The 23523-nt window shown below is 38.2% G+C and overlaps 1 protein-coding gene across 1 annotated transcript in view; it reads left to right on the top strand.

The window, feature by feature from the left end:
• The window catches only part of CNTN1 (contactin 1), a 202102-nt gene that overhangs the window by 25051 nt on the left and 153528 nt on the right, over positions 1-23523 (top strand). The window contains exon 2 of the mRNA XM_026050261.1: positions 15272-15323. The gene's annotated coding sequence lies outside the window, so the exon portion shown is untranslated. The remainder of the gene's footprint in view (positions 1-15271; positions 15324-23523) is intronic.

Genomic DNA, 23523 nt, shown 5'->3' with positions numbered 1-23523 from the left:
TTAGGATATGTTTTTTTCAGTTATTTATACTTCAGTTCCTGTATATAAAATGTGGATATTAGTGGTTTAAGATATTCAGTGAAAGAGATAGGCATGTGCTGATTATTCCTTGTTTGAAGATAAAGTTAGGATTTAAGACAACATCTTATAAGCATCTTACATACATACAATCTGTTTATACTGACAAGATGTCCTTGAGGGTAACAATGTTCAAAAATATGTCCAGCTGATGCAACTGTACTGCACTGTAATGGGATAACAATATGGAGCTGTATGCTATCCAAGGGAACAGAATATTCCCCTTTGAGACACAGGGCTCCTAGGCTGGCCTGGGCACAGTGCCATGCCAACCCAGCTATCCTAAGTCTAGTATTCAAGCTAATGTGTCTATATGTTCTGCATCAAGTCAGCAACTCATTGAGCTGTAGTAGCCAGGGGAGAGTGAGCAGCATCAACACCCACACCGTGGCGTGTCCGGGTGCTTCATTTACACTGCCAGGCCTGGCTCCTGTAGGAAGAGCCGAGAGGCTCAAGTTAGGCAGTCCACTGAGTGCACCTACCAAATTCAGGTGGCGAGGCTGCTTTTCTGCAGCACAGTGTGATAAGGCACTGAACTTGAATCTGATGAATGTAGTCCCTGTCTGCAACTCTTACCATGCACCTGAATGGCAGCAAAGCTGGAGAAGGGGCAGCGACGTGGAGGCAAGTGTAGGCTGGCAGGGATTGTCACATATTCCTGTAGATTATACCCCGTGTCCCAAGCAAATGGCAGACTAGCAGTGTGTAAGTATAAAAAAAAAAAGGGGGGGGGGGGGAAGGAAAACAAATTGGTGGTTAGGGAATTTAGACTGGACCTTGAGGAACCAAGAGATGTAGGGAAAATGTGCTCATAGGAGTCATTTCAAACTGCTTTATGTGTCTTGTGGTACTGTCATATAGCTCAGGTATGTCTTTTTAAAAGATCATTTAATATGATACATCATATTGAACATCATATGTATTTAGCATCATATGAATTTTCTGTGAGTCAGAATGCTGACAACTCTGCCAGAACCAAGCGTTGTAAACATGACTGCAAGTTCATTAAGCACAATACAGTCAAATATATATTCTTGTGTAAACAAATGCCTGTTGCCTTGTGCCCTGATCTGCAGCAGTCTTTATGGCTGGGATGAAATCAGGTAATGTCTCACCCTGTGATGGGGCCGCCACGCTGAGGATCGGAGGCACCAGCTGCCATTTGCATCCGTGTTCTTGCAGCCAGGTACAATGTAATTCTCAGCAGGCCTGGAAAAAGCCTTTGGAAAAATGGGGCAAGCTGAAAGTTTTCCTGAAATTTTTTCAGAGTTCACAGATTCAGGTGGCTGTGGCTCCACACTCTGCAGTGCTGATGATGCTGAGAGCATCTCTGTGGCTCACAATGCACAAAATACCCTCATACTGCTCCCGAGCTGCATGACTGATGCTGAGGTCCCACTAAACGCTGCCAGATGTGCACAGTTGTGTCTAGCAGAGGCAATGTGCAACAGGAACCTTCTTGGAGATCACACAGGGGAGACATGTCCTAGAGACATAAAGGGCTCCCCAGTACAAGAGGGACATGGAATTTCAACAGAGGGTCCAGCGTGGAGTGACAAAGATGATTAAGGGACTGCAGCATCTGTCTTATAATGAAAGACTAAGTGAGCTGGGCTTGTTTAGCCTGGAGAAGAGAAGACTGAGTGGAGATCTGATCAATATGTATCTCAGGGGAGAATGTAGGGAGGATGGGGCCACACTCTTCTTGGTGGTAGCCAGTGACAGGAGAAGGGGTAATGGGTGCAAATGAAAACACCAGAAGTTCCATCTGCATGTGAGGAAGAACTTCACTGTGAGGGTGGCAGAGCCCTGGAACAGGCAGCCCAGGAGGCTGAACTAGATTATCTCTGGAGGTCCCTTCCAACCTCAGCCATTCTGTGATTCTGTGATTTTGGTTTGTCTGCAGAGTTTCTACACTGTCTGAAACTGTCTAGCATTTAATTCTCCAGAGGCAGCGATTTGGAGCCTTGTAGAAAACTAGATGGTTGAAATGGAATTTTCTTAGAGCTTGCATTAAGTAAAAAGGATTCTTATTTAGTAAGGAGCTTAACAAAAAAGTTTGTGTTCTTCTTTGCAGTCTTTTCTTCATTCAGTCTTATTTTAATTTTGATTCACAGACCTTTTTCTCTTTTACATATTCTTTTGGTAACATACTCAGTATAGTCTTTGTTTTGGTGAACAATCAGAAGTGTAAACCCATTAATAAATAACCAGAGTGATGCAGGTATGATGTATTTTTCTCCCCATCATTCTCTATTAGGATTTTTTGGCAGAATTAGCTGATAACTGTAAGAATGCACACATTGATTTTGTTTTTGTTTTTAAATCAGCTTGTGCTTCTTCTGAACCTCTTTTCTTTCCTTCCATTCTTTCCTCTTCCTTTTTTTTTATTCTTTCCATTTCAGGTTCAGGCATTAGACTTCCAGGATTACTGGACTTTGCCTACTCCTTGAGCTGGTCTAAAATATCAGGCAGCACTAAAATACATGATTTCAGGATATCTGTTTCCAATCCAGTTAACAAACTGCCTAGTGGATTCTCTAATCTGGGAGTAAAACCATGATTTTGAAATAGCTTCAGTTTTGAAGGGTGCCAATTATTTTAGAATCAGAGAGATTATAATGTTGATTATAGTATAAAACAGGTAACTCAAGGTTCATTAAGCATATGGAAGCAGCAGAACAGGATTCAAACCTCAGAGCAATGAGAATTCATGAAATACTAATATTTTTCTTGGAGGACATCCTACATGGAGAACTGAGCTCCGGTTTATCAATTAAAACTAAATGTTTTAATTTAAACTACATGTAAAGTTTTGGCCATTTCCAGCTGTCATCAAGTCTCACTTACCTGAATGAACTGTGGAAAATTTCTATTAAAAGCATTCCCAGTTTGAATGTGCCTTACTTCTGGCAGTGAATCTCAGCAAGTTTTTGTCTCCTATTTGTTTTCTGCTAAGTGTAGCTTTTGGAGCAATTATCTAATTGTGTGAATTTCAAAATTGTGTTTTGCCTGCTAGGAAACACTGGAGTCTGGCAAAATACGTTTCTATCAGAATTCTCTTAAAACCATGATGGATTTTCACTGGGACTGGAGAACTCCCTCTGCTAATATGCCAAAGTTTGGAAAAGCACAACAGAAAATATTTTGAAGAGGAAAATAAGACCTTTTAGGTTTTATTGTTGAGTATCCCAAAAAGAAAAGCAGAGGAGAGGAAAGGAGAGAAAATAAAAATCAGCAAGATTGGACCACTCACAAAAGTTGAAAACAGTCTCTCTTGGGGAGCTTACTTTATTGTAATCGTGTTAGATACCTATATATATATTTATCTATATTTATATAATTGTGCATAGTGATATTTATAACCAATAATTACTTCCTCAAATGGCAATAGTATTTACATTAGGCATTATCAATGTCATAAATGCTAGAATCTTTTGATTTGATGCTTTATTTTGGAAAGTTATGGACTGCAGAAATCATCTCCAGGTGTATATTAAAAAAAAAAAAAAAAAATCTTTCTATGCCATCTTTTGTTACAGTGGAGGAGGGGAGGAAACATAATGGCTTTTTGGAGATTTTGGCTCAGCTGCTCTTGTTCTTTCTGACCTGACATTTAGAGCAGTGGTTTTTGTTTTGAGCCAATATATCTAGCTGAGTCACTCATGGAAGATTAGGGCTCCATTAAAGTGGAAATTAAGGGCTAGTTCGTGAAAAAAATCTGCTGGGAATGTGTGGACAGCAGAACAATCCTGTGGAAAATAGTGAAACTGAAGGGCTATGAGTGTGTTGGTAACTAAAGCAAATTTGATGAAGGGGCCTTGCTGTTTAATGAGAACACAAATACATTCCCTGCATTCAAAGGATGATGTTGGAGAGGGCAGGGTTCAAAGTGCCATTCTTGGGAGGGCAGGATTTTCCTGTGCAATGAGGGCCTGTTCCTATAGTACTTCTGGTGATATAAAAATATAAAGGACCTGCTCCTGCTTCATAAAATAATGGAAAACTTAGAAGGTCATGGACACTGCTGAGGTCAAAACTGCAATTAGTGTAGGATCCTACTTCCAATCTGATAGTGAGGATTTTATCAGTGACTTCTGTCAGAGCAGCATTTGGCTAATGTTCTGCGAGGTCTTGTCAGCACCCGGATGGAAAAAGTGATTTCTTCCTAAACTTTCTAGAAGTAACTAGATAAGCAAAATCCTTGTAACTTATAAATAGCATCACATAATGAAACCAGCATTTATTTCTCATGATTCCTATTGCCCTTTAGACTTAAGTGCCAGGATACTTCAAGCAGCATAGTTTCTAGAGCCATCGAAAGGAACTTGAATTTCATCTATAATGAAGACCAGGAAGCAGAATGGGGCTGTGAATTTTGTTGTCATTTCCTGACCTCAGAGGATTTGGTTTGGTAAAAGGGATTGCAGCAGGAACCTCTCTGTGTGCAAGGAGATGCCTATTCTGAGGCATCCATCCTACTCCAAGACCCAGAGGAATGGAGCCTTAAGCCCTAGAGCGTCAGGCCTGCAGGAGGTCCTGGCCTGAGGTAGCCAGGCCTAAGTACGGAGCTCTGTTTGGAGCAACCTGGGAGGGCTCCTTTCTGGGTATGTCCCAAGAAAGCCAAGAAAGTTCAATTCATTCCTGTTTTCCTGTTTTTCTTACTAGGGAGACGAAGTGTCACCATGGTCAAACAGAAAGTAGTCCCATGCCTAGTAAAAGAAAAGTTATTTGTCAAATGAGCAAGTTCATTCTCAGAGTGGTGAGGTGTTAGATGTGGAAAATGTTCAAATGAGAAAATTAAGAAATCAGAACAAAAGAAAATTAAGTAGTGACTTATTGTGTGTTTCTTCTCATTTTGAATTCCCATGTCATTCCTAAGAGGAGAAAGGGTAGAAAACAAAACAAAGGTAAGCATGGTTTTCTTAACCAAGTACATGATCAGGGAATGCCTTGGGATTTAAACTGGCTGCCTGCTTCCCATGTAAGGGCAGCCATGTTAATGGTTGTCACCAAATTACAACTAATGAATCAGAGGAAAAAAGACAAATCAATAATGAAGTTTATAAATTTGCTTTAAAAGCAGCCAGAGGATATCTCCTTTGGGGGATGAGAGTGAGCCAGAAGCCAGTTTTTCTCTCATTTGCTTGTAAAAACTTTTTTGTGATTCACAGGTTAACAGTGATCAGCCCAGTGATACAAATCCAGCTCTGTATTCCCTACCATAAGAATATACATTTTCATGTTTTTATTATATTGTTTCAGAACAGAGAGGACTCCCTGCTAGTGTAAAGCATCATCTAATGGATCCAAAAAATCAGGCTACTGATCTGGCTGGGCTAAATGGATGTTCCTGCCATAACTTTGAAGTTTTCAACCCTGGGTGTGTGCTTAATAACAAGCGGAGGGCTGGGGCTGTTGGGGATGCTGTGGTAAACAGAGCTCGCGTTTCCTGGGAGCAGAGTGCTGATTGTGCCAAACCATGTGAAATGGTGTGCGGTGGTTTCACAGCCGAGACTTCGGTTCACTTGGGACCGTGATAAAATCATTAAATTAAATCATTCAATGGAGAGCAGAATCAGTATTGCATAAACCGGGCGGAAAGGAAGGAAAGGGAACATGCATATTTATTATGTATGACATTTTAGACTTAGTGGAAACATTTTTATTTTGTGTTTCTTTTTAAGAAGAAAAATTGCCTTCATGGTAGGCCAGTTTGATCAGCGAGCGTGTAACCGAACAGAAACGCTTTTAATTTTAGTTCAGATTGAATCCAGCCCAAGTGATCAGTATCTTAATGGGATGAACATACGACATTTGTAGCCAGTTTTTCATGTCACAGATATTAACAATTTAGTTCAGTTCTCAGTGGACTAATTTCACATTAAAAACTATTTTCTCTCAATTCATTTTGGAGAAGTTTCAAAAAAAAAAGTGGTAAACTGGCCTTGTTAACCTGAGAAGCAGATTATATGTGAATGTGGGATTTACAGCAGGGCAAAAAAAGCATCAGAGTTCCTCAGGGTTTCATCAGTATCTCTCTTTCCAGACAAATATTTTAGGAGGAAAAGCATATTGGTTACTGTAGAGCCTCTTTTTAAGGCTAGTGGTATATGCCATTGCACTGCCTGTTTATCAGTGCTTCCCACGTGACGTTGGGACCTGTCGTGCAGGCTTGAGGGAGTAGAATGGAGTTTTGGCAAGGCCTGCGAATGGCCCCAGCGTGGTGGGGTTGAGCCCCACAGCTCCCCAACCTCTTTCTCCTCCTGCCTGGGAGGTGGTGCCCGTGCAGACCTCATTGCCCTTGTCTGGATGGTGAGATCTGTGTCAGGATGGGGCATGATGGAAGTGGAGGCATTTTGCAGAATGGGGGGCTGCCCCCCAAGTGCCGTGGGACACAGTTAAGGTCCTGCAGGGCTGGAAGAAAAACTGGGTCTGTTACTGAGGCGGTGGAGGGAGGCAGGATTACAGGGCACACAGGTTGTGCCACTCTGCAGGCATTTGCAGAAATTCAAAGAAAAAATTGCAAGTATTTCTTCTTGCACTGCGCTGAATTGAATTGTTAAGCAATATGAAGATGTCCGTCAGGTTTAAAAAAGGTATTTATTTTATATTACTGCTAGAAGTCTACATTATTCCTGTCCTTATTTTATAGGTACTTCCTTAATAATAAAAATTATAAATATTCTTACAGTATTTCAAACATAAAAATGTACTGCCTTTAATCTTTCATGTATAATTCTTTCAGAGCCTCTATGTTGTATCATGCATAATAAATAAAAGTTAAAACCCAAATGCACTCTTTCTTTTTTACTTTTTTTTATAACATACCATTTAAGTAGTATTATATTTGTTCCTGAGGCTTCATACTAGTATCATGTGATTATAGTATTTTGAATATCATATTTGATTTTTGTTAGAGGAATAAATTAGCACCATGGGGATTTCAGAAAGAATTATCAATGATTGTTCTTTTCATCTTCCAGATAGGGTTCTCAACACTTTGCATGTTATTTATCATCCATTTACTTGGAAAAAAGTTCAAGGCAGTTCTAGCCCAAATATATCCAAGTCATGACTAAAAATTCTTTGGTAGCTTACAAGGAGCAGTTTTTTTGTTATGTAAGTATAGCTAAATTCAGATCTCTCTGCAGCTCTTGAACATGTACTAACTAGCTGAAAAGCCTGTAATGAAGAATCACATAATTCATTTAATTGCTGCTGCGCATGGGAGAAGCAAGGGCAAATGCAGCTACTTTCCTTTCCCAGTAAATCCAGGCCTGTGGAATAGATTTTAAAATGGTGACAGTTTTACGTTCTGCAGAGTAGAAATGAATTATTCTTTCTGTGGTAGATGAATGAGAGTATAGAGTGTGGTACAGTCTGCTATAATGCCCAAAAGTCAGCAATCAGAAAACTTAAATGATGCAGAACTAGTAATTTTCAGCAATCCTTCTTTCTATTGATTTGACCGAAAATTAGATTGGAACCTTGTGGCAATTCTTGGTACATTTTTATTAAATTCTACACTGGCAGATTGAAAGTCTCATATACAGAGGCGAATAGAGTTTTTATCATAAGTCTGCCTAGCAGGTTGACCACACTTGCTAACACTACTCTCCAGGGTGAAAGGTGGTTTCCTTCTTATATTAACAGAAATATTTTACTGGTCTTTGACAAACCTAAACTTGGAGGCCTTGGATGTATCATTTGAGCGTGGTTCAATCTGGCAGCCCTGTTTGGTTTGATACCTGCATTTTGGCAGAGGTTTTGTTGTAGCTATTTTTCCAAACTGTCAAATTATCTTTCTGAGCACATATATTAGTTCTAGAATATACATGAGTGAAGGAGTCTGGAGACGTGTTTTTTCCTCCCTGGAAATGTTTGGTCTGAAATGGGAACCGCTTCTCTAGCCTTCTTTGAGTTAGTAATTGCTCTGGTCAGTGTTGAAGAATATTCTTTTTAATGGATAAACAGGATTGACACTGTCTCTCAGAAATCCAGCCTAATAATATATTGGTGTATATTTGCAATGCCACCCATTGTGTGCATGGCTGTTGTACTCATGCTCTTCTCATGTAACTCGCATTCTCTGCTTGTGTGAATGAAATCCACCCCTTCACGCAAGCCCTGATCCATTTGGGGTTGGATTAAGATGAGATGCAGCTGGAATAAGGAAGCCCCACACAACCTACTCTGTCTAATGCTCAAGGTATATAAGAAAAATCTATTTACAGCCCAAACATGTTCTCAGGGTCACTGAAAGCTAGTAATTAATGATCTCGTTATTTGTCCTTCCCTCAGTTTTTAACCAGTTTTTTAAACTTATATGTCAGTGAAGTTGGAACTTAAAAAAAAAGGATCTCTTAGTGATGAATGGCAAACAAGCAACTTTTTGATGCTGAGTGTGGAATAAAATTTATCAGTTTCTGCAAAATATTGGTTGCCATTTAAGTATTCTATTCTTTGCAGAGAAACTTATTTAATTATCCAATTTTCTGTTAAGGAGGTGGTGAGGGTAGTTAAAAATGGATGATTTTCTTCATTTTATGATGCTTGAAAGTAAAGTAAAGCAGATAAGAGGTAGGTTTGCAGTTCAGAGTGGTGTCAACTTGTTCTCTGTTAACAGATTGGGTAGACTATATCTCACATCAAAAGGCAGTTACAAAGAGCTTCCTACATTTCTAGTACTGTAGTGTACAGATGGATAGACATAGAGCTAGAAGTTTTTTTACAATATGGCTTCTGGAACAGTACTAGCAAAACCACTTGGAAAAATGTCTAAAACAAAGGACAATTTAATCAAAAAGAAAAGCCATTTTCTTTGAGTCTTTGCAGAAGTATCAAAATGCCATTTTGTACATTTTACAAGGTCAAATGGCTAAATACAGATATTGAGGAGAATATTTTCTGAAAAACAGAAGTTTCCATAAGTTCCTGTAAATGTCAAATATTGTATTTGGCAGCATTTTGGTTAACTTTCAAATTTTGCTGCCCTTTCAGACTTGCCTGTTCTGACAGAATCAAAGCTTCTCTGTTTCAAACAAAACCCCATACAAGAAATTCTGCCATCAGTGAAATGATCTGCCCGCTGATTTCCTGTGGCAGGAATTCCTATATTTTTGTTCTAGTGGTTCTTCAGTAGTCTCTGAAAATGGATTTTAAGAAATGCTGCCTCCATTTAGCCGTATCTCAAAAGGTCCCACTCCTTTTTGCCACTGTTGTGTATATTACCAGTATAAATGGTGATGGTTTATGCAATATATGCATCATCTGGGAGATCAATCTCCCATTATCCTGTCCAACCACTTTGATATGACTGTCTGTCTCTTCTACTTCTAGAGATGGGCTGGAACTGGGGCAGAGCAGATGATTTGGCTCCTAAGTTCTCCATCACGTGGGGAACATCTTTGAGTTTCTGTCCAAGGTGGCTCTCCTTGGAAAGATCATGGACTACAGAGATCTCCCAGTCCAGTGGGATGAATCCATCACAGATTTCAGTGTGTTCCCAAATATAGGTGCTCTGATAGCCTTGGATGTAGTTGGGCCTGCTGCTGCCCAACAGTGGCATAACCCAGTCTGTAGAAAACCAATGCGTTTAATGCTCAAAATTGCTAGTTCTCTGATGGATACTCGTTTTTAGATGAAAAACTGTCACTGTTGTTATATCTGCAAAATCTTTGTGGCATTTTGCAGGAAAAATGAATGACAGCTTATAGCCTGAAGATATTACTCTTACAGAAAACATAAAGCCTACTACAAGTATGAGTGGCAGGTTTGCTACTCTCAGAGTACATGCAGAACCACTCTTGGTGGTAGATATTGTGACTATTTTTTTTTTTTAATGAGGAAAGTGTTTACTAAAGTAGCTTCCTGACATTAAAGAAAAAAGAAAAAGAAAATGCAGAAGGAATAAGCTCCGAGCAGCGTTACAAATTCCCTAAAGAATAGGAAGAGAAGTTAGAGAGCTGATGTAAAATTCAATTAATGTTAAACTAAACATTTAGTTTATGATTTTCCAGTAGTGTGAGATGAGTTTATGTGTTTTTGTGCTTCCTCTGTGTCTTTCTGATGTGGCATCAAAAACTTTCAAGTACATACTTGGCTTACTACAGGAATTGTTACTTAAAGTACAAAAAATGAAAGATTTTTTTTTTTTTTAAATCTGTTTCTGTTTACTGGAATTCTTCAGCCCACAAACCTAGATCTCTGTTCTAGTGTTTTCCAGTGTTTTTCTGTGTTGGCCACATCTCCAGTGTTTTACTGGAACTGTGTTCTTGCTGCAGCTATGGAGCAGTGTTCTTGTGGCTTGGGTAGGCCAGAGGCCCTTCTCTAGAGACTCTCTAGCTCTCTTCTCTCCTTTCTCTTCTTTGACAACACGAGAATAAAAGTTAGCATTTTTGGAGAAGGCATACATGTCCATTTCTGAATATAAATTCTTGTTAGCTTTATTTTTTGTGCTTCATCACTCATTTTACTATTTTTTTTTTCCATTTTCTTATGGTACAAATCATAAGAGAAAGTTGAATTTTCTAGCTAATACAATAATAGAATATAGAGAGACCTAAACTAGATAATCCTTTTGAAGTTTTCAAGAGGTTTTCTTTGTGAAGGACTTAAGGGAAAGGCCATGCATGCAGGCACATGAAAACTGATGCTTAAAAGGATTAGGTGAAAAAGCACAAGAAAGCTTTACTGAGGATTCTCATGAAAAGGAAGCAAATTATCACTAACAGCTTTGACAAAAGCCATTAAAAATCTCAGAAGTCCTTTCTAAGTTGAAGCTTAAATCTGAATGCAGTGTAAGCCTTTAGAAATGTTTTGTCTAATAATGCTAAGGTCACATTTTTATATTTTTATATACTACTGTATTAATATTAATTTGGACCATAATAGCTCCAGAGGGGTGACATCTTTATATCTCTTTATAGCTTGGAAAATCTAAGCTCTTTGACATGTATGAAAGGTTTCACATTTTTATTTAAGAAGGCCTATGCATACTGTATTCTCAATCAGAAGCCAGTCCTAAATAGATAGTGGGTAGATTAACTCCTGTCTTTCTACAGTTAATCATCTTTCATCTTGATCCCACGTTTCTTTTCCAGTGATTGTGCTTTGCATAAACACTTTTCTTATAGCATCCTATGCACTAGATTCATCACAGGAATAATAAATATTACAAAAAAAAGATTTTTCTGTGTGTATGTGGAGGTTAATTTATGTTGACTTATTTTTGCCACTGCTGTACACATCAAAGGCCCTGTGCTGATCTCACTGGTGCCTCTGAGTGAGTAGTAAAGGCTGAGCGTGGCTTTTTCAAGAGTTAATCGTTAAGCATTATGGCTTAGGCATTAGTGAGTTCAACAGTATTTTTTTCCATGGCAGTTCTCTCTCTTCTCTCAAGCTGTAATTTAGGCTGAAGAAGTGAATGTCAATCTGCAAAGCTGATCTAAAATTCTGTGTGATTTCCATAAACTTAGATATAGGGAGATTTAAGCCAATTGCCTCACTTTGTTCTGTAGGCCACAATGAAATGATAAAGTGGGATAAAACTGAAATAAATAATTTTCTGTTCCTCTTTGATACTTTATGAATTGAGATACTCAAATCACACTTCTGTATGACCTGATGCAATATTGGCAGCCTGTTTTTGTAAAATGAAAGCAGTAGGTTGACAAACTACCACTTTCCCAGTTGACTCTGTGGCTCGGTTCAACAACCATTACCAGTAATGACACTGACGGTGACAGTAGGGCTCATTACACCGATATGAAAGGGGAATGCACTACAGGGGGTCTTTAAGTCTTCCAGGGAAGGCAGCTCGTGTTGTCACCGCTCCTGGAGCGCTTCCCTCCTTCGCCTGGGCCCTGCGCAGCCAAGGGGAGCCGACCTGCCCCCAGTCACAGGATGGTTGAGGTTGGAAGGGACCCCTAGAGATCATCTAGTCCAACCCCCTGCTCCAGCAGGGACACCCCGAGTATGTTACACAGGGTGGCATCCAGGCGGGGGTTGAAGACCTCCAGAGAAGGAGACCCCACAACCACCCTGGGCAGCCTGTTCCTAGTGAGCGTGTGAGTAACAGGACTTGCCAACATGGAGCAAGTGCAGGAAGCCCACGGGGACACTGTGGAAAATACAGACCTTTTGATTATTTGCTAAGCACATTTAAACTACCAGTGTTTGGGTGATCTGTTACAAATTTCTTTTTTTTCTTTTTTTTTTTTTTTTTTTTTAAATGAGAGCCAATATGTTCTCTTTCTGGAGGAAAAGGGAGGATGAGAATAAGGGAGTTTCAGGGCCAGTCTCCCATGTGTTTCTGGGCTACAGTCCTACAGATATCTTTCATTTTTACACCTCTCCGAATCTGTGTCTGGTTTTGCAGATCTTCTTTAACTGTTATTTAAATGGATTACAGGATTTGAAGGCATAATATCAATTTCATTCCTTCATAACAGCAGCAATTAAAAAAATAAAAAGTATTGATTCACATATCATCAAATCATCATAAATAGTCAGGCTTAATAGAATTATTGCTCAAGACAGTGATTTCCCCATGCTCTTATGTGTGGTCCTTTTTTACTTCTTTTTTTCCCCTTGCGTGATAAAGATGTAGCTTTGAACTGCCAAAGAAAAACAGAAAACATCTTCAAATGCTAAATGTCTCAGATGATGTGAAGTGAGTGTTTTGCCTAAAGTTTTCATCTATTTCTGGGATTGCAGCCAATATATTTATATATAAAAACACCAAGTTTTTACAAATGCCTGGATTGTAAACATTTTGGAAGAAATCTTTTCTCTTCCGCTTAAAGATCTTGTCTTCAAGAGAAAGTTTTATGGTCCTTAGTTTTTTTATTCTGTAGTCTTTTCACATTTCAGAAAATATATTTCTAGTTCCATAATATCTATAGTTTCTCCTTAATTTTACAACTGCTTAAATTTGACCATCATTTCTGTAATACATAGTTTACCAAGGGTAAAATTAAAACTTACGGAGTTGAAGTACAAATGGGGAAGATGGTAGAGCTGTTCTAGTTCTGATCAACTCAGATTGATTAGATTACCCAGGCTACTGTTAAGGTTGAAATTAATATCTATTGTTTTCTTTAAAATGTATTTGTTCCTTACTTTGTGCAGCAGTTATAAGCTTCATCTGAAAGAAGTAAATTTAAGCCTAGTGCCAATAACTGCAGAGTTTCACATAACATAAATGGGTCTTGAAGACTAATAATGAAAAGTGTAGAATGATTGTTGTATTTTACTTTCACTGTTTCACTGAATATATTAGGAAATAGTTCTCAAACTTTTACTTTAGAAGATCATCTTGTTAATGGAGGAAATTTTAATGACAAACTGTCATGTTTTAAATGCTTGTAATTTAAAAAGAAGTTTGGAGTGCAGAGGTTGAGTTTTCAGTGTCTTGGTTTATTTTCGACCCCACGTAGTAAATTCTGAAGGAAACCTATAAAACTTCCTATTAAATGTCTGAAGAACAGTAAAATTATATTCTGTTATCTCAGTGTTGTACTGAATAACTTGTTACTTCAGGAATTTCGTACTCAAGATGTGTTGTTTGAAAACCGGTTTTTGGAGTTCCTAAGACCATACTAATAGATGCTTAACACTGAGTTATGAATAGAGTCTAAAATTAAGCATAGCAAAGTGAGTCCTCTTGTGAATGTACCTGTGTATGATCAAGCTATTTTTGGCCATGTACCCTCAGGGATAGTTTTTGAGTGGCTAGAATTTATAGGAATATTCCTTATAAATGAGAATATCCTCATATTCTATCTAGGCCAGCAACTGCAGAAGGATTAAACCCCAAATATGCTAACACCTCCAGCTGGTTATTTTATAATAAAAGCAGCTCAACTCCATCATTGCGGGGAGGAAGGAAGAGCACGGAAGTACAGTCACTACTCTCAGTATAGTCAAATGTCTGTGATTTTAAACTTTAGAGATAATGTGCCCTTTAATGGGAAGGTTGTCAAGGCTGCAAGAAGGAAGTATCTGTTTGCACAGACATACAGCATATGAAGAGAAATAGTATTCAAGAGCTTAATGAAGTCTTATGAAAAAATATCACATTTACACTCTTGTAAACAGTCATCAGGTGACTGCAGGAAGGTCAGATTTTGTCTTGAAATAAACCAGAGTTCAATGGAAAGATTAGTTGGCCCACTCTGACTAAGCTACCTACAAGTTGCAAAGCTTTAGTTAGTGCTTAAGTGCTTGAGTCTTTTATGACACCTGTGTAAATTGGAGACCTTGTTTCTAAAAGATTCCTAACCTCACAATCACCTACTCAAGTAATTCCCCATTTGGCTATTAACACAACTTAAAAAGCCTGCATAGAATAGCAAAGAACTGCAGTTGCAGAGAGCAATGCAGTCCTGGAAGTGAGCTGGAAGTTTATGTAGCCTGCTTCTGAAGAGAGTACTCTGCATTACATTATGCACTTGTGTTATACTAGATCTTAGAAGCATCTGAAAAATTCAAAGTAGTGCTTGTGTAGCTGTTACCTTGCATCCAGTGAGCCAGAAGTATATAAGTATTGCACCATGGCTGATAAGGATGGAAGTGCAAAGAGCTGAAGATAGCTGGGTGATATCTGCGACTGTGAGTCAGAGGAGGGTTGGGAAGAAGAAATCAAAGCAGAAATTGTGTAAAGGTTTTTTCAATCATGCTGGAAGAGCTGAGAAAGATTACTGGATGGAGGAACATACCAAGCATCAGAGGAGATACTATAGTGTGGGAAATGAAATGTAGTAGAGAAAGGAGGTATTTGGTAATAGTATATTTGAGCAAGGATTTCAGTTGATTTTTCTGCAGAATTCTAGCTCTGCAGTGAATGGTTTGTGGTAAGATACTAATGAATTTTTCAAAGTAGTTGAATGTACATCTAAACTTATTTTTAAAGGCAATCTGTAATGGCTTGCATATTAAGTAGTCAAGAGAACTAGAACAACACAATCTCTTTCTGCTTTTAAAGCTTAATTATAGTAGGATTTTATTAATGCTTGACATTGTCTTAATATAGGACTAACTGAAAATCCACATGTTTAGGGATTGCACAAAGCATCTGAAAAGAGCTGATCATAAGTGAGTGTTATGGAAGTGTACGTATATCACAGACCAGTAGTTGAAAAAGTAAATTGTGAATTTAGCAACCTGACTGAATTCTGTCTTTCTTCAGTTCTAGGTACTGACTCTGGATTCGTACCAAAACAGACTCCATGGTATTGAAGGTTGGTGACTTCTTTTTTTTTCAGTTTTCACATCTAGTTTTAAAATATTTATTTATAGGAATGTTTAAGTGATCAGGTGATAGGATGGGAACTGCTTATTAGCAAAAAAAAAAAAGGAAAAAACCATAGTGCAGTAGAAGATGGAGCAAAAAGATGATTAATTTAGAAACTTGTGCTGGATTAAGACACAAAAGCAGTGTTGTGTTTTTGACCTCGTCTACACAGTGCATTTTTAAATACTAACTAGAGCAATATACAAGCATTAAGGTTTTGGTGTGAAGTCTGTATTCAAGTGCTTTTGATTCAAAGATTTCTCTTCTTATGAAGACAGGATCATAAGACCTGATCCCCTTTTATTGGCTATTCAGATAGGATCTATTAGCTCTGCAGTGTCTGCCTGAAATGTAGAGTGTGGTACCTGGTAGTCAAGTCAGAGGAGGCCAAAGCCTTTCCTGGCCTGGCTCCATGCAAACATATTGCTGGAAGACCATACCTCAGGGAAGGGCATATTTGCTATTTGAAGATAAACTAACTTCAGTCTACCTGTAATATCATGTTATCCCTGCAATAAGGAACACTGTGTGCCTCTGATGAAGCCTACTAGCCTAGCAGAATGAAATTCTGTTGAATAGCGAGGTACACAGTGGTAGCGAAATTGGGCAAAGTGGTTTCTAAACCATCTGGTTTAAATCTAGTAAACCATCCAAACCATCTGACTTTCAGTGCTATCTTGTTTGGTCCCCATTAAGAGACATATGTTGCAGAAACGATTTCAAGCCAAATGTGTTCTAGATTTTCAAGTACAATGTTTTTGAGATGCATCTGTGGGCCTTGATTTACTGCTTAATCTCTGAAAAGAGCCAGCTCTTTTGTTCTACTGTTTTTCATTTCACTGTTTTGAAAGATTTTTTTTTTTTTAATACTAAAATGCACCTTACTAACAGAAATTTGTTTGCCTGATCAACGGCATGATCAGAGTTCCTAGAAACCAATGGTTGTTTTGCACTTTTATGACAAGTATCAGATAAAGTATGGGATGTTATTCTACTATATTTAGAGTCATACAAGAGTCTATTAATGTGTGTACTTGAAACAATGAGATTAGGCTCTCATAAAATATATGAAACTTCCTATGAACAATATCTATCCAAGAACCTAGTAACTGGCCTTGTGTGGGAGTGAGGGAGGAGAGTGCTGTGCTGCAGGTTTGAGAAGCACATGCTGCTTGCTGCAAGTGCAATCTTCAGAGCCAGCCTGTCTTCTGGACTTACAAATGCACCCTATTACAGCTTTGTTTTCATGAAGGGGTGTTCATGAGGCATATTTTTCCTTCACAAAAGCTATTTTACCTGAGATAAGGTCTATCAAATCACTACCACACATTTTTTCTTCTGCTTGAGATAGACTTTACTGACCCTGCCCTTCACGCTCACCTGCTCCGTGTACTTCTCATCATACCTTTCTTTGTAACAACCCCATAACTGGCAGGTCACATACTGTTATTCTCTCATTAAAGAACAACTGTTCCTTGCTTACTGTTCTATACAAATCAGCTCAGGAGCAGCTGGATATACCTGATGCTTTTGTCTCCATTCAAACGGACCAGTATCTCCTGCTGTTTCTGATTTATAACTTTCATTACCAAAGTTGAATAGTAGTTGTGTTTGCAATTCTATTATAGTTTGCAATCCTGTTATAAAGGGAGGAGGAAGAAAGTGGTGAGAGGGAAATTTGGGGCCATTAGGAAAGGTGGAAAAAGATTAATAAAAGAAACAAGCAGAAAAAAAAAAGCAAAATCAAGGATGAAAAGTGATTACGGAGGAATGGGAGGTAGAAATGCAAGTCTTCTCTTGCAGTGGTGTCCAGTTTTCCTGCAGTATGTACCATTACTTATTAGCTTTCCTGCAGTGTATATCATTACTTATTCTCCTGCTCTGACAAGGTACCTGGTGCTACTCCCTCAGGTAGTGCTGTGAGTCTTTGCAGTGGCAACCAACTTGGCATATTCTGAGTGTGTCATATTGGGTAGGTGCACGTCAGTTGTAATTTCTGTGCACAGTCCCCCACCCATTACTTTTCATTGGGGAAGAAAGCTGACTGTCTCCCACGCTGCTCTTTGGATGCAGACAGAGAGCAGGCCACATAATAAGTGAGTAGTTCTGATACTGTCTTTTGCAGCACCTGTCACGTAAAATAAGGGAGGTCGTGGGCAATGCAGATCGCTTGTAATGCAACGTTGCAGCCTCCCTTTTTGCTCTGAGACCTTGTGGAGCTGCTCAGGCTTGCCAAGGATGTTCCAGTCGGTTGTGTCTGGTTTATGTTTGGGATTGCTGAAGCCAGCTGGCCCCAGCAGAGCAGGGCCTGTCATACAGCTCAGCACTGACAAGGCTGTTCAGCTCTTCAGCTGCAGGCAACCGGGGTGCGCCTCTCCTGTGATCCAACGGAGAGGGATGTTTCCATCATAGGAGTGGCCATGATCTATTGGAAGAGAAAATCGAGAGGCAGGCAAATTATTTGCGGAGTGTACAGCAGTGGCAGTGGTGCTGTGTTGCATTTTGTTAATTTTTGCCTACGTTGTACAACCTCATGCGAGGAGACTTTTTGGAGGAGACTCCAAGCAAGGTAACTGCCTGTACCTTCAACAGCAATGCTTCCCACACAGTTGTACTACTGAGATTAAATACAGTCTCTTCCTCTTGGACATCGTAATGTCTTAAAAAGTAAAAGCGTTAAATCTGTATTTGGATGTAACTACTGTGTCAAACTAGTAACTTCTTGACAAACTTGCAGAATTTAGTTTGAATATGTTAGAGTAGGCAGTGGCAGTTCAAACCAGCATGTAACTGGAGGGCCTCCCTATGATATGTTCTATTTATTATATATTAATTTCTATTGCTGTACAGCTGCCCTTTATATATAGCGTATTATTTTTGTATTACTTAAGTATTTTAAGAGCTATGCTCTTGGTAAAGACATAAACAAAGCACAAAGGCCAGTCTGTTTTCTGCATAGTAGATTTGTTGTTGAAGAGTTTGTGCCAGCCAGTACAGAGAGGGCAATCGTGTCTTATTCCTCTCAAGAGAGATGAATTACTCAACTGCCTCAGCTCCTGCTGTTTCACATTCTTATCCTTGAATTATATTGTTGAAGTGGCCTGCCATTCTCTACTGAGCAGCTTGTGAAAAGAAAATGCTTTTCTAGTGTAATTGGCAGAACTATAAATATGTTGCATTGTCTCCTCCATGAAAAGTCTTCACCTGTGAACTGGTTTGGATCAGCACCAGCTAACCCAACAATGTCATTACTTGTCCTTTTGATTTTTTTTTTTTTAAGAGAACCAATAGATTTCTTTAAACAGCTCTTTTTCAACAAATAGTATCACACAGAGCAATATCTATTAAAACTGTTGCAAATTTGCAGTGACTGTTTTATCTTTTGATATGTTTTCATATTGCAGGTAATCCATCTTGCTGGTAATCCATCTTGCTATTTTTCTGTTTGGGAAACTTTTTCAAACGCTCTAATTTAGTGCATAGTACCATTGGGACTGTGAAAAGATGCGGTAATTCCAAATAAGATCATTGGATTCAAATTTATTTGCATCTTCTACTTTAACTCATTCTACTCTGACGCAAGTAATATTGTGTGCCTTGTACAAACTAGTTTTTTAACGTTTGTATTTTGGTAGGAACAATGTTGAGCTGTTTGCTTATCTTTAAGCAAAGCAAGCTAATGATAAATGTTGAGGGATAGGCATACAGCATATTCAATTAGTGGTGCGCTAAGAATTGCACAAAACTTGAAATACTTTGATGAAACAAATTAGCTGAGGAGACTGAAACTCTGTATACAAATCCTGATAATAATTCCTAAACCTTAATTTGTGAAGGGAAATTAAATGGGTGTTTTGCTCAGTGGAAATGCTTCCCGCATAAACAACATTATTTATTGTAGATTATTTGACCATCTCTGCGGATGATCAGAAGTTTGATTTGGTCATGATGTTACCCAGAATTACTGGTCAGCACGGTGTGCTCTGTAGGCAAAGGTGGTTAAAAGATGCTTAGCCTTTTTTTTTTTTTTTTTTTTTTTCTTTCTCTCCATACAGCTTTTAGTATTAAAACTCATAAAACTGGGGTTTATTCACAGATAGCGTTTCTTTTCTTGAGAAGGGAGAGGAAAGGGACTCTGTCAGAGACATCACAGGTCAGTTGAAACCTATTTGAATCAAATCAAGAAAATAAGATGCTTATTTTTGTATGGCATTTGTGTTGCCAGCTTTCACAGCTGGAAAAGAAGAGATTCATCTGACTGCAAATTGATACTGGAGAAGTAATTCTGTGTGTCACCATTAAGGAGCCTTCCAGTTCTTTCTGGAAGATAAAAATAAAATCTTTCTACAAGATAAAGATTTAGATAAAATATGCAAGATAAAAATCAGAAAAATAAAATCAGATGCAAAATTATATATCCTTTTTGTACAATTTGTACCTAATTGGCAAGTTCATCTTTTTCATTGTATTTGTTGACAAAGATAAAGTATTATGTGTTATCACATTAAGCATATATTATAAAGATATTTCTCTTACTGAAAAAAACTTTACGTTCAGAAAAAAATAACTCTAATTCTTTCAATTTTCTAATCAATTTCCTCTTCTGACAGATGGCTGACATATGCTCCTACATACATATGAGCAAGTTGGATTCTAACTGTAGAAGTCTCTTCCAGATGATACCTGTTTTTGATACTCAAGTAGATAGCTTTGGTTTGGGAAATTTTATTTTCTTCTATCCAGAATAAACTCCATCAAATATATATAAACATCAAGAGATCCTCAAATATCTCCTTATGAAGTATTTGAATATTTCATATTAATATGAAATGTATACTGGCCAGTGAACCTTCAAACATCTCTCAGAAAGTAATTCACATCCCCTTAAGTACAGATCATTGCAAATGCCATAAAAACAGTCAGTGGTAAAAACAACATTAAGTTTAGTGATGATTGTTAAATGTAAATTAGATTAGGAATCACTGTGCTGCTGCTCAAGTAGCACAGAGAAGTCGAGTATAACTTCCAGTAAAGGTGTTAGGAATTCTGCTTCTGGGTACTCATCAGATGTGGACGGGAGAGAGGCCATCTGCTGTCTACTCCGCACTTCTCTCCAGTGAGGAAATGTTGGCAGCTGCTGGAAAAAGAGGAAAATTCTGTTTTGCCAGCGGTCGTATTGGCTGTTTGTTCTTCCAGGAAACAAGCTGTGTATATGAGTCCCATAGCTGGTTTCCACATATCTAGTTGAGGTTGGTTTTGGTTGCATCTTCTAATGTACTTGATAGACTTGAGTCCCAAATCACCACAAACTCTTTGATGCATGAGCACTTTTGGAGAGCTAGCCACAGGTTTCATCCGAGTAGTGGCAAAACAAATTTGCGTAGCCAAAACAAGTAATTGGAAATGGCCTTTTCACCAAGAAATAATGGCCTGCAGGGACTGCTTGCTTGCACTTTAGACAATTTTTTTCTGAAATTAAATTTCTTTCTAGGCCTCTGTCAAAAATAACTGCTAAAGATGTGAAGTTGTGCAAGATGACTTATGTGTACTGCTGTCAGATACTAAGTGACAGGTGATCTAATTGGTACAAGTGTTTCTTAGGTCTTTTTCTTTTTTCTTCTAGATTTTTTTTCTTTCTCTTCCTTTCCATATACCCCCTTTTTTTTCTTAAATCCTTTATTTCTGTCATTTGCTGTTCTTTTCCTTCTGGAGTAAGCAGTTCTGTTGAAACCCATTGCTTATCAACCTCTCAGTAGAAACAGGGTTTTAGCAAGGATCTTTCTTTCTTATCTCTGTAGCAGTAATTCCCTTCTTTAAGAATAATAGAAGCTTGTGACAGAAACTCTTTCTCCTCATCAGCTCTCTACAGTCATTAGGGGTTTCTAGCAGCTGTTTATACCCCTAGCAAAAAATATGAATGTTAAAACCTATTTTTTCAGATGAAACTAGCTTACTTGCAGAATCTGTCTCTTACTCTATATTTATTCTGAACTGTGCACATCTGTGTGAGGATTTTTGCCATATAAAACATCTGACATCCACTGAGCAATTTTCCTGTGTGGAGGGAGGCTCTGTTGGTGGCAGGCCCACTGTTTACCCCATCTCTACCAGGTTGACAGGCGCATCATTCCCACTGCCTCTCTACGAGACCAACATGGGGAGGAAAAAAAAAAGGAAATGGCAGCAGATTTCAGGTCACTGCTGTAGGCCACAGGTTACTTTATTGCTTCAAATTGTTCCTTCTTCTGCTTCTTGACAGAGTTTCAGGACAAAAAGAAAGTCTTCTAAAATAAAATATTCTTCTGCAACCACAGCATTTGGCTCAAAACAGAATTTAGTCTTGAATTAAAAAAAAATAGAATAAAATCGTATGTTTTATTTTACTGTGGTTTAAAAGATTCATCTTTGTCATTCAAATATATTTTGCCTTAAGGGTGAGCTTGCATGAAAACTGTGGCTTATCATTGAAATCTGCCTATTACTTAGGTTATTGATCTATGCTGCTATCCTGTAGCCATGTTTATGTGCATGTATATTCTGTGTATGGATGTGTTTTTGTGCCTGCAGTGCTATTTCCCTTCTGGTGAAGTACAGACCCAGATTCCTTTTATCAGTTTTGCTAGTGAAATTCAGGCCAGCAGTGTGGAACCAGACCGGTCACCTCATTGTATGTTATTGTCTTTGACAATTATATACACGTTATTGAAATCTCAGTCTTACAGGTAAGAAAATACAAGTGCTACATTAACACGTGCACCAAAGTGCTTTGCTAGAGAACATCATTTATTAGAGTAGGTGTTACCAAGCTGCATTAACTTGCTCTCTGTTACTTTACTACTAGTTTTTAGAATCACATTTAAGGTGTGAGAGGCAACTATATATTTCTAAGCAATCTTTCCCTTCCATGGAAAAGTGGATTTTACTTTTTGAAGCATATGATGTTTGTGCAGGTTGGGAATATGGCTGAACAGATCTGGTGCTGATGCTGATTCCATGAACATCTTTATCACAACCTCTCCTTTGACTTCAATTTAACTTTGTGCATTCATTTTGTAATGGAATTTGCATGCAATAGTCAAGCGGCATGTGGGACATTGTGACAGAGAGCAAATGAATGACTGTATGGCTGAGACAAGAGGCTTGTTGCCAGCAATTTTACTCAACTTTCAATGATTCCTTTGAAAAATCACCAGAGAGGGACTGAGAATGGAAACATGGAAACTTGCCGATGAGGAGCACAAGAATGAGAATTATGTCAGAGATTTTATTTCAGAGAGGTTTTTCCCTAACTGAAAACTAAACGAGTGAGGCTACCTTTGTGTCCAGAGTGTTCAGACCTGGACTTGTTCTTCGGGGCTATAAGTAAAAGAAGAATAAAGGATTATGGTGGTTTTAGGAGTGAAATATTGAAGTAACTTTAGATCTTAAGCAGTGGGAATTCAGAGTTCTGCAGGTCATCCAAAATAGAATTTAATCTTGGAGAACCCATGAAACGGACAGCATTAGAGTAGATAAGATGGTAATCCCAATTTGCCCTTTTCAAATACCAGGTGCAAGTAAAACTTGCTTATTTACGTGATAAAACTAGAGAAATAAATAAATGAAACCCATAAAGGAATTGGTTACAAAATAATAACATGGGTTTCTGAGCTGGCCTGTGAAAAACTCTAGTTCAGCTCCTTGTTCTATCTGATTTTAGACGTTGACTTGCAGCTGTGCTCAGATGTATTTGTAGTAGAAATGGCATCCAGTTTTCACTTGGACTGAAGCCTGAGAAGCAGATGAGCATAGAAGCTCACAGAACCATTTGAAGTATCCAGTCACCCATTTAGATTGGTTTCTATTTATATGTGTGCCTGGAATAAAAAAAAAAAAAAAAAAAAAAAAAAAAATTGCAATTCAAAGATTGTTTTATATATATGTTATATATACTCTCCACACTGTAGTATTTATATAACATTCAAAATTTTATTTATCTTTATATATATATGCATATATGTTTTAAAATATTCTTCTAAGAAATAAAGGTGTATGCCATCACTTTCTGTCTGTCAGTCTTCCATGCTGGGTTTTGGACTGCTGAGTTAGCTGCTGCAGTATAGGAAGGAAGGGTACAAGTCTTGCAGATAATGAAGTTCTTACAAGTT

Source organism: Nothoprocta perdicaria, unplaced genomic scaffold (assembly GCF_003342845.1).
Source record: "Nothoprocta perdicaria isolate Ctin4 unplaced genomic scaffold, notPer1 scaffold_67, whole genome shotgun sequence".
NCBI lineage: Eukaryota > Metazoa > Chordata > Aves > Tinamiformes > Tinamidae > Nothoprocta > Nothoprocta perdicaria.
The sequence above is the reverse complement of the archived record's forward strand: the minus strand, read 5'-3'. Positions and strand labels throughout refer to the sequence as shown.